Genomic DNA, 10,952 nt, shown 5'->3' with positions numbered 1-10,952 from the left:
TTTGAAGTAAAGGAGCTGTATTCTTTTCATCACCAAATATACATTATCAGGTATACTGAAGTTTAGGTCACATTACCAGAAATCAGTCTTCATGCTTTAAATTAATTCTTTTAGACATAATGGAATTCAGAGAAAAGAGCATGAGCTTTGGAATTATAGAGACCCAGTTTGAATTCTGACTGCAACATAGATGAGAGTCTGATGTTCAGTAAATTATTTCATTCTCTGGGTCCTGAATTCCTCATCAGGAAAGGGGATTAATATGTGGCTTAGTGGGAATTATGAAGATACGTAAAGCGCTTGGCTGAGTTCCTGACACATGGTGAAGGTGCTGTCATTTTCATTTCTTATAGAAATAAGTCATGCATGCTATTATATATGCTCTTCCAAAGGCACAAATAAAATCTCAGAATTGATACTGTTACCATTGCTAACATGATACGATTTGAAAATAAAGTAATTAAAAGTATTAAGTGTTTGCCAATAAATACAGTCATTTTTGGAGGGAATCTTATATCTGAGGTAAAATAATTTTTTTAATTGGAAGAAATTAAAATGAGAAAACAACAGTTTTTTTTTACATATGTACATGAATTCTTGCCAATTCAATAGAATTCATCCAAAAGTTTAAGAAGAGTTTAGAATTGTAATTAAAGTGGTGAGATGCATTTGAGCAAGGACCAAAAATGAAAGATAGTTTTAAATATCAACCACTATAGAAAACAATAAAACAAACACTGAAAAAACATCACTGAGGCTAAAAGGTGTATTAAATTCTCAAAAAGATGTTTAAACCTGTACAATATTAATTATACAAGAAAAGAAATAGAATCAAAATAATGTTTATAAAAAATGAGGATTTCATTTTAACATGAGATAAATGTCTTACAAAGAATATATGGTTTTGTGAAATGTGATTGTATAGATTTTCAATTAATAAACTTTGGTATAGACACATCCTGTTAGAAGGCTTATGCTTAAACTTTTCTTCAAGTAAATCCTTTATGCTGAGAAACACCCTTTATTTGTAATAATATAGAATTCTAAGCCAAAAGGTAAATTCCTATCTTCAGTTTTTCACCCACGGTAAGGTGAATTGATTATACTGTGAATTGATATTTGCCCTTGGCATGCTTCATTAACTCACTTGAAACAATCACATGCATTCCAGTGGACGGAAATATCTCATAAATTTTCCAAAACAAAATAAAACAAAGGACTATCCCAATGGGTAGAAATATATAATAAATGTTCCAAAACAATAATAAAAATGAAGGGTTTTTCCCTTTTTCCTTCAAAAGCTGAGAGCTGTCCTTTAATCATATTGTACTAACTAAAGGAATACCTAAAGAAAATAAGAAATGGGCAATACTGAACTATGGAGCTGACCCTGGAAACAAAGTTTTGGGGAAAAATTGTCTAATTTCATAAAATGAAGTTGATACCATCCTAGTATACAAGCCTGACATTTTAGAATGGGTGCATAAAATGTTACCTCTTTTGACTCTATGACTTCTACTCACTCACTCACCATCTACAATATTGTCTTTGTATATGTTACATTCCACAGTACTCCAATCAGGAGATAAGTAAAATGTTTAATGAGGACAGATACACCACACAGGGTTTATTTTTGGCCAAAGTAAAATGGAGGGGCAGACAAAATTCCAGGAACTGAGTGTTAGTACAGGAACTATATACGCCATACACATGTCTGAGTAATCTAATCAGTCTCTGCTCTCCTTTGCGTACACAACTCTGCTTCCTTCTGAGCATTTCCACATTTACACTGCTCACCACCTGATATGGTTCATTAAGGCAAAATAAAGTGATGAAAACTGAGAATGGTATTCTCTCCAATTTATTCTCTACTTTCATGTTAACTTTTTAAAATGTACATAGATGAAGTTTGAGAAAATGGAAAAACCTTAGGATACAGCTGAAAGAGAGTATTAAAATCAGAATCAATTCTGCAGAATATTCAGTCTCCAAAAGCCTACTGAAACAGATATGCAGATGCTTAAAATTAGTAACAGGATATAAATCTGAGATAGTTTTTCTCAGAGGAATAAGCAAGCTGCTACTTATTACACAAACCTTCTTAACAGCAAAATATATAAAAATAATGCAGGATGTTTTTGTAAGGCCTTCTTTGAATTGATTTTACAAATCCAGCCTTTTAAATTTCACAGATTTTAAATGAGTCTGTTGTGACAGTTGTAAAACCTCTGTGACATGTTCTTGATAGAATATGGTGTCAGAAGGAGTAGAATACAGGTGGTAAATAAACAAAATAAATAAAACTGACCTTAAAATTCAGAAGCTGAGATTTTAATTTGGTAAGCATCATTTTTTGAGCTCTTTCCTTCTCAAGATATTAATATACAGTATTCTTTCACTCCCAGGACAATCACAGCATTCAACAACATGTTTCATCTACATGATAAAGTAGTTTGAAATTCTTGAAACAAGTTCCCAGAAGGGATGGAAAAATTAGTTAAACAGTAAAGTAATATTCATTTACTAGGCCAATTAAAGGGTAAAATGGAAACGTTATTGCAAACATCATTTTCAATTACTTATAACACCCCATAAAAATGTAAAAAGCACATTTCCACATTTGCCTGCACTGTTGGGACAGAGAGCTCAATATTTATTATGAAAAATTATTTAAGGTAAATTTGTCAAACAGTTCATTCAGTTGCTCTTTTCTCAGATGTAGGAATGTATAGAAAATAAAACTTGGTAGAATATTTCAAAGCAGAAGAAAGAGAATCTTTATTTCCTTAGTTCTCAATTCTTCAGGGAAAGGAGAGAGTGGGGTCAGGGAAGCTCAGAATTTGAAGAAGGGTTTGCAAAACGCATTCCCCTGCCTCCCCAAGACATTTCCTGCTGGAGAGATGGGGAGCGTCGATCAGCCAGTGTTATCTGAGCCAATCTGTTTACCTCAGACTGTAAATCACCTTAGTGGATCTTAGCCCTGGACCCCTCTGAGATGTCCTGCTCAACCTATAGACATTATCCATTTACAAGCTCTCTTTTTGGTTTTTTTTCAAAGTGAAATGAAAACCCTGCCATTTCAGAAAAAAAAAAATGTGTTTACACAACCAAATGATTTCACATCTGGTGAAATTCAAGCTGCCATTCTGTAAAAACAACTCTAAAGTGTACTGCTCAGAAAACAGTGCAATACCTTTCAAAATATCACTGGACTATAAACTGAAATATACTGTACATTTCAGGATTTTAATGGGTGGATTAATTACTTAACATTTCTTTTAATTCATTTCTCTGATAAATCCAAACTTGTTAAAATTATTTTTATTAGGTAAAATTACAGAATAAAATAAATGTAAAATAATATATTAAATGTTTTTATTAGAATTTTAAACAATTATTTCAATGTTGTATTCACACAATGGGAATCTATTGGTAACATGTCAAGGAGAGCTGAAAATACAGTAGAAATAAAATAGATTTGTTTGTTGATTTGGGTTAATTGCATCAGGAAAAATTCCGTTTAGTGAATTGATCCACTTTGGAAAAAATGTCTATATTGATATGAATAACATCATAGTAACAAAAAACAGGAAAAAAAATAAATTCTATCAAGATATACATGCTCATCTATACTAGAAACAATCTTATATTTGAAAGCAATAAGTATGATTTAAATTAACTTTCTTTTATCCTCTTCATGACAATGAGTGTCCTGTTTATAGGTAAAATATTTCTAGAATCTGTGGCCAATTTCACACCTATAAATTCCCACAAGCTGACTGCTGCATGGCAGAAACCATCTCTATATCAGGTTACAAGACCAACAAATGTTCTGTCTCCTCAAACATGTTACATTATTTTATTATAAATACTTGTAACAAGTTTTTTTTTCCACTGAAACATGTGTGCACTGATTAATTCGTAAAGTAGAAATTGCATACGTTTTGTTGGCAATGGTAAAGAGTGCACGTGTAGGGAAAATAAAAATTCAGAGAGTAAATAAAAGCCAACAGATCAAATCACTCCACACTTTCAAGAACTCAAATTAGGGACTATAACTGGGACAAAAATGAAATCATTCAGGCATGGGAAACTTGCACATTTAGTTGTGTTGAAACGTGCAATTTTCAGTCTGTAAATCTCAAATTTAATTTTCAGGATAAATCTCCAAAGGCAAGCATTGACTTTGCAATCTTTTCACTCACTCATTCATTCAAATTCACCTGTGGACCTACTATGCTGCCCAGTGCTGTGCCAGTCAGTGTGGAGATGGCAGTGAGCAAAACAAAGTTCCTTTGCTCATGGAGGAAAACAGATGTTAGGATGATAAACTATGAACATATATGCCATAAGATGAAAAGTTCTATAAGAAGGAAGAAAGCAAGGTCAAGCAAGGGACTGAAGTGGTATTTTATGGACTCTGGTTTGAGAGGTCCTTGATGATAAAATGAGACTTGGAAGGGGACCTGAATGCAGTGAGAAGCAAGCATTGCATTTGGCCCTGAATCTGTTACTTGGCATTTTGAACTGATCTTGTGTAAAATTAAATTGTAAATTGATAAGACGGCAAATCAACAAAGATGACATTTTAGGGAGAGTTGCTGTTATCTTGAATTTTTCACTAGGATTACTGGATAACAATCAGATTTATTCCCAAACTTAACATGAAATAATTGGAAAATATTCAAGGTTAGCTGTTAGTACTGCATTTAGAGAACAAATTCTGAAATGAAGAGCTATCTCTAGGAGATATTTCCTGATGAATATACAGCTGAAACATGGCCACAGAGACACTGTCCCCAATCTAAGCTAATGCTATGCTAAACAAACAAACAAACAAAAACAACCTTAATGTTATTAAGTACTAAACAGAGTGATCCAAAGAATTACCTGAAGGTTTATGAAGAGTAAAATCCAGATCCTCTTAGGCTATTTAATGTTATTTGTACTTGTGGCAAGGAGGGTAAGGAGAGCTAAATGACTATAATACACTTAAAATCCGAGTCACACTGTAACAATATTAAATAACTTTCAAAAATCAAACAACTTGAATAAGAAAAAGGCGTACTAGTGAAATTTGTGGCCATCTGTATTAGTCAAAGCTAATTTTAAAATGTTGTATGAGATTGTAAAATATGAATATCTTCTACATGTTTATTAGAGAATAATTTGGATGAGCATACCTCTTCCAAATCCTACACATCAGAAGCATTTAATGAAACATATTGCATCCAGCCAATTGCCCAAACATTTTTGGGGGGCTGTACATAATAGTAGCTACAACATAATAGTACATATGAAACAAAGACAAACCCTAAATTTTAAATCTAGAGGCAACTCGGAATCCTATCCAAACAGATGTGAATTTAAACTGTGCTCCTTTTAACCACATATAACTGTTGTTCTATTTGCTTACTTTTTTCTACATTAACTATCTAATTGAGCATTCACAATCTAATAAGGTGCACACCAGGACCCAAAGAGACCTCCTGTTAGGCCCTGAAGGGTAAAGGTTTTGTATCACTTCCAGATTTTCAATTAGATCCTGATTATAACATGCTTCATTTAAAGCTACAGGAATTCCAACCCTGTCAACACTACTGGACCATAACATGTCTGTCTTAATTACATCTGATTAGTTCTGGGCCCAGCTCACATTGTGTACCCTGACTCTGTAAAAAGCTGCTCATCTGTTCGGCAGCTGCGGGTGTGGAAGAACCTTATTCATCACGCTGCAGAAGAGTGTGTTCCCTCACCTTTCTCTCCTGGGATGCTGGGCCTTTTGATATTCCATAGCTCCGTAGGATCAGCCAAATAATGCACCTCACTTATCACTGGCAGTACGGCGGAGCTGGGAATGGAAACCTCAGCTGCTCAGGGGCTACTGCTGGGAGCACTGTGAGCTTGTCCTACTCTCCCAATCAATAACGTTCTACAGGACTATTGTAAACGTTAAGTTTTGCAGAGGTTGACTTACTCATCCCATGCATTCTTTAAGTCTGTATTACAAGAAGACTATACAAAATAATACTTGTCATGCATTTTCTGAAATCCATGTTCAAATATAATCAGTGTTATCAATTTCATTGATATAAAAAAAAAGAGTTGGTAACTCTTAAACAAAATGTGTGGTGACATCCACTGGGGGTTTTTTTCTCTGGTATTTTCTACTTGCCTCCAGAAGCCACCAGATGAAAATGTCTGTATTGATTTTTTTTTATTTGATAACACTGAGCTTGTTTCATGACTAATGGTTCCCAAGCCATCAGAACATCCTAATTTACTCTGCTTTGTATCTGGGTAGCATTTTGATAATGGTTGAATTAATACTGGGCATTGACATCTTTATCTATAGTTAAAGGGAATTCTCATTTAGTTGTGAGGAATAGCTGAGGGTTATCTGATTCACTGGTCTTCAGTAGTAATAATAGTAGCACACATTGTACACTCTATGCTAGATTCAATTTATGTGTTTTTACACATATTAATTTAATCCAAATAGCAACTCTAAAAGGGATATGCCACTATTTAACACTATGGAGTACTTAATTCCAATTTTAAAGTGAGCAAATATAGAGAATTTGGGATTAAATAAATTGCCCAAACACTCAGTTACGAAATTGCAGAGGTAGGATTTGAATTTCTTTCTACCATAATGGGCCTTATATAAGACTTATTTAGCCTGGAACTTAGTATCATAGGGATAGAAAAATGGGGTTTTCCTCACTTCTATTAGGATTAACTTGTTAAATAAAAAGTGTAACTATACCTTTGGTCTCATTTTAAACCCACCACCTCCTTGCTCATTAAACTCCAGGCTTCTTTTGATTTCTCACACATATCAAGTTCACATCAAGGTAAGAGCTGTTGCCCTAGCTGTTCCCTTTGCGTAGAGAGCTGTAACCCTGAATATTTACAGGGTCCTCTTTCCTGTCACATCTTATCACTAATCTCAGCTCACATCTCACTCCTTCAGAAAAGCTTTCTCTGACCTTCTTGCCCAAATGATAATAGTATTTCCCTAGTCATCAATTTTTCACATTATTCTCTACATTTAAATTTTTACCACAGCTAATACTATCCCTAATTATCCTTTACTCCTTCTATGGAGTCTGATAAGATCCATGAAAGCAGAGTTATTGATCTTGTTCACGGTTGTTTCCCTCAAACTTGGAAAAGTATTTGGCACAGGTAGGTTCAATAAATACTTCGAGTATGTACAGTCAGATAAACTATTAAAAGCTAACGATACTACCGAAGGGGGAAACTGAAGAATTATAGTCAAGTAGTCATTTATCTAACCTCAAAGAATACAGCCAGAGCCCACAATTAGTAAGGTTGGCATAAGTCGTTGAGCTCCAGTGCCCTCACAACGAGGAGAAGTAGACACCAGAGCTCTGACTCTCCTGCCTTGTTTCTGACATCTAGTCTCCAGCTTGTAACCCCAGTGGGTATATGGTTTCCAGTCTCATTTCTCTGGGCCTGAGAGCTAGTCTTGAAAATGTGCTTAGTATACCAAGCTATTTCGGGCAAGTACATAACTTCTTTCCATTCTCCAACTTCCCAGTTCTACACCCACCCCTCCACCAACCCCCTTAATAGGTATTGAAGTACCACTGCTGAGCATCAATACCAGAGTAGGGCTGAGACATTTTATACTATTCATTTGAATGATTACTGCTAAGCAGACTGCCTGAATTTTGCATATCCCTTGCTTTTCTTCTGATACTCGAGTATGGCTACACTCCAGCACACCATGGTTAACTTACTATTCTCTCTATATACTATCTCGTAGATTCTATCTCCTGAGGCAGATTTAAAAACCAACTATGAATGTCTCCAAATTCCTGTATCCATCCCAGACCTATCTGCTTAGCTTCAGATCCACTTATGCAGACCCCCAATGATTTTCACATAGAGAAATCAAGTTTCAAGGGCTATTTTATATCCCTGGTCCTTTAGCAACACTCTTCCCCACAACTTCAGACCCCCTGCAAGATTGATTTAGAAAATGTTATCAGCATGTCTTGTAGACTCTATTTCCAAAATGTTTCTCAAATCCAAACATTTCTTTCTATTTCCATTCACAGACCAAGGTTTGTACAATTATCATTGACCACTTGGACTAATGCACTATTCTTCCCAATATTCTGCTCTCAAATCACTTGTGACCTCCAGAATGAGGTCTTTCCTGACCTCCATATTTAGATGTAGACCCTCACATCATGAACCATTTTCAGCTTCATTTCCCTGCTTTATTTATTTCAATGAAACTATCCCTACCAGAGATTACATATTTTATTCATTAGTACACTTGTTTATTGTCTATATTCCCAATGGAATATGAGTTCATTGAGGTCAGTTCCAGTGCCCAGAGCAGCTACTGACAGATAATAATTGTTCACATATTATTTGTTGAATAAATATATGGGGGGGGGGCTTCCCTGGTGGCACAGTGATTAAGAATCCGCCTGCCGATGCAGGGGACACGGGTTCGAGCCCTGGTCCAGGAAGATCCCACCTGCCGCAGAGCAACTAAGCCCGTGCACCACAACTACTGAGCCTGAGCTCTAGAGCCCGAGAGCTGCAACTACTGAGCCCACGTGCCACAACAACTGAAGCCTGCGTGCCTAGAGCCCGTGCTCCACAACAAGAGAAACCACCGCAATGAGAAGCCCGCACATCCCCACTCACCACAACTAGAGAAAGCCCACGCGCAGCAACAAAGACCCAACGCAGCCAAAAATAAACAAATAAATAAATAAATTTATAAAAATATATATCTGAATGAGAGATGTTATACTCAAAATTGTAACTCTTCTTCAAAGCTAAGATACTATACTCAAACCAAGCTCTTTCATGTAAATGGACCTAATCCAATGAAATTTGGACCAAACCATCAATCAAGCTTTTAGGCATCTTCAGGCCTCTCTGAACTTGGAATAGGAGTAGTTTAGATTCATGTTGAGATACGGACAGCTCTATCCATCCCTAGTTTCACCATACACATATTTGTAAAAGTGCATCCATTCATTACCTCATTCATTTAACGTGTTTTTGTAACTATGATAACTGGTTACAAAAAAAGAATAATATAGAATATCTACCCTTAAGTGTTACAATCTTTTGAGTGTTGTAGTTTCTATTTAATTTCAGCAGATTAGGTATTAAAATATAGACATACATACATACACACATACGCACATAACAGAGATGAAAGAATTGTCATTCAATAAGAACAAAGTTGTCATTTATTTCCCCCAAAATACTGTTTAATTTTTCAAAAGTATGATAGATTGTAAAAACATTTGATGTATTCCAAATGTATTAGTTGAAAAAACTCATATAATTAAAGAGTTAATAACATTCCAAGGAAATTTTAAAATCTTGGCAGAAAATAGACTGCAATACTATTTATGCCTTTCCATTAGACAACTTGACAAGGGCACAGATTTAAAAGCCCCATCCTATTTCACAAACTTTTATCCCTACTTTTAACGTGCAGCCTCTTGTGCAATTAAGACCAATGGATTGTCTGCAGAAAAGCCAAGAAAATTGTATTCTTTTTTCAATGCTTTTGGGAGCTTTCTTCTAAAACTTTATAAATCTCTTTCTATGTAGTTCAACTAGAAAAGACTGCCAGGTTCTATTACTTCTTAGTGTCTGAGCTCCCCATAAACAGAATGATTATATATGGCTAATCTTTCAGAGATTACAAGTTTTGTGCAGAGAGACAGAAAGAATCCTATGGTCATTATGTAGATGAAAAAATCCTCTTTTAGCCCTATTTAGCTAAATTCTGACAACCCAATCCATACATAGGTGGGAAATAGGCCCCTGAGAAAACTTATTTCACTTGTGGCTAAGTTACTAGCCAGTTAAAAAGAAAGCTAGATGAATAAGAAAGATTAAAATGCTTTTACAGTATATCATCTGCAATATGCATTTATGAGTCATATAGTAGCTATTTAAAGTTACTTCAGAAAACTAGACAATTGAGGATGAGAAATGAAGATAAATGAAAGAAGACATGAGGCTATAGAGTTGTGTTAAAGTTAGCAGCTTAAATTCACAGGCATTATTTGTAAAGGTCTTATTCCTTTTGTTTGTCTTTACCTAAAATTAGAATAAAATACAGCCTAAACTTCAGGTTTTAGGCTGATGCCATAGAAAGCTAAGAAGTTTTGGTGTTTCATATAAATTTTAAGAATGTGAATTGCCTTTCTATAACCTCCTGATTCTATCCAAGTCTCATACTCTCACATAAAAGCTTAAAATTGTAGTCATATTATTTGTGCTTGGACTTTTCCCCTTCAGGCTTACATTTTTTATTTCATTTTGAATTTGGATGATGAGCTTCCAATGTAAAAACCTGACACAAGCTTCTGAAAATCCTACTCATTTATACTTTCAATAAATGCTCATTGTGCAATATGGGTTATCATAGGGTGGTGTGGTAGAGTAGTAGAAAACACATCAAACACCTCTGACCTTACAGAGCTTACACTGTAGTGGAGGCAACAGCCATACCAGAGATAAACAAGAAAACGTAAAGTATGTTAGACAGTGATGAAGGCTAATGGGAAGGATTTTTTAGAGAAGAAAATATGGTGATTTGGGGGGAGAATTGTCAGAGTATTTTCAGAGAGGAAGTGAGATCTGGCATAAAAGGCAGCTTTAGTGAGAAACATGGAAAGTTTATCTTTGGTACTGGGAGAGACTTTCATCTATGTTGGCAGACAGGTAGGTAGATACGTGAATGTGGTGGTAGCGGTTTGTTGGAATTCTTTCTGGTTGCTTTGATGTTCTTAGAGGCTAAGGATGGCATGAAGTAATGTAATCTGAAGGGGTGAGAAATTATTAAGGAGTTGTTAATGAATAGATTAAGGAATTAAATATAAATGCTCAAGAGCATCAAGGGCCCACCTAAAGCTATTTAAGCATTTTACATC

Source organism: Tursiops truncatus, chromosome 4 (genome assembly GCF_011762595.2).
Source record: "Tursiops truncatus isolate mTurTru1 chromosome 4, mTurTru1.mat.Y, whole genome shotgun sequence".
NCBI lineage: Eukaryota > Metazoa > Chordata > Mammalia > Artiodactyla > Delphinidae > Tursiops > Tursiops truncatus.
Note: the sequence above shows the minus strand (reverse complement) of the source record.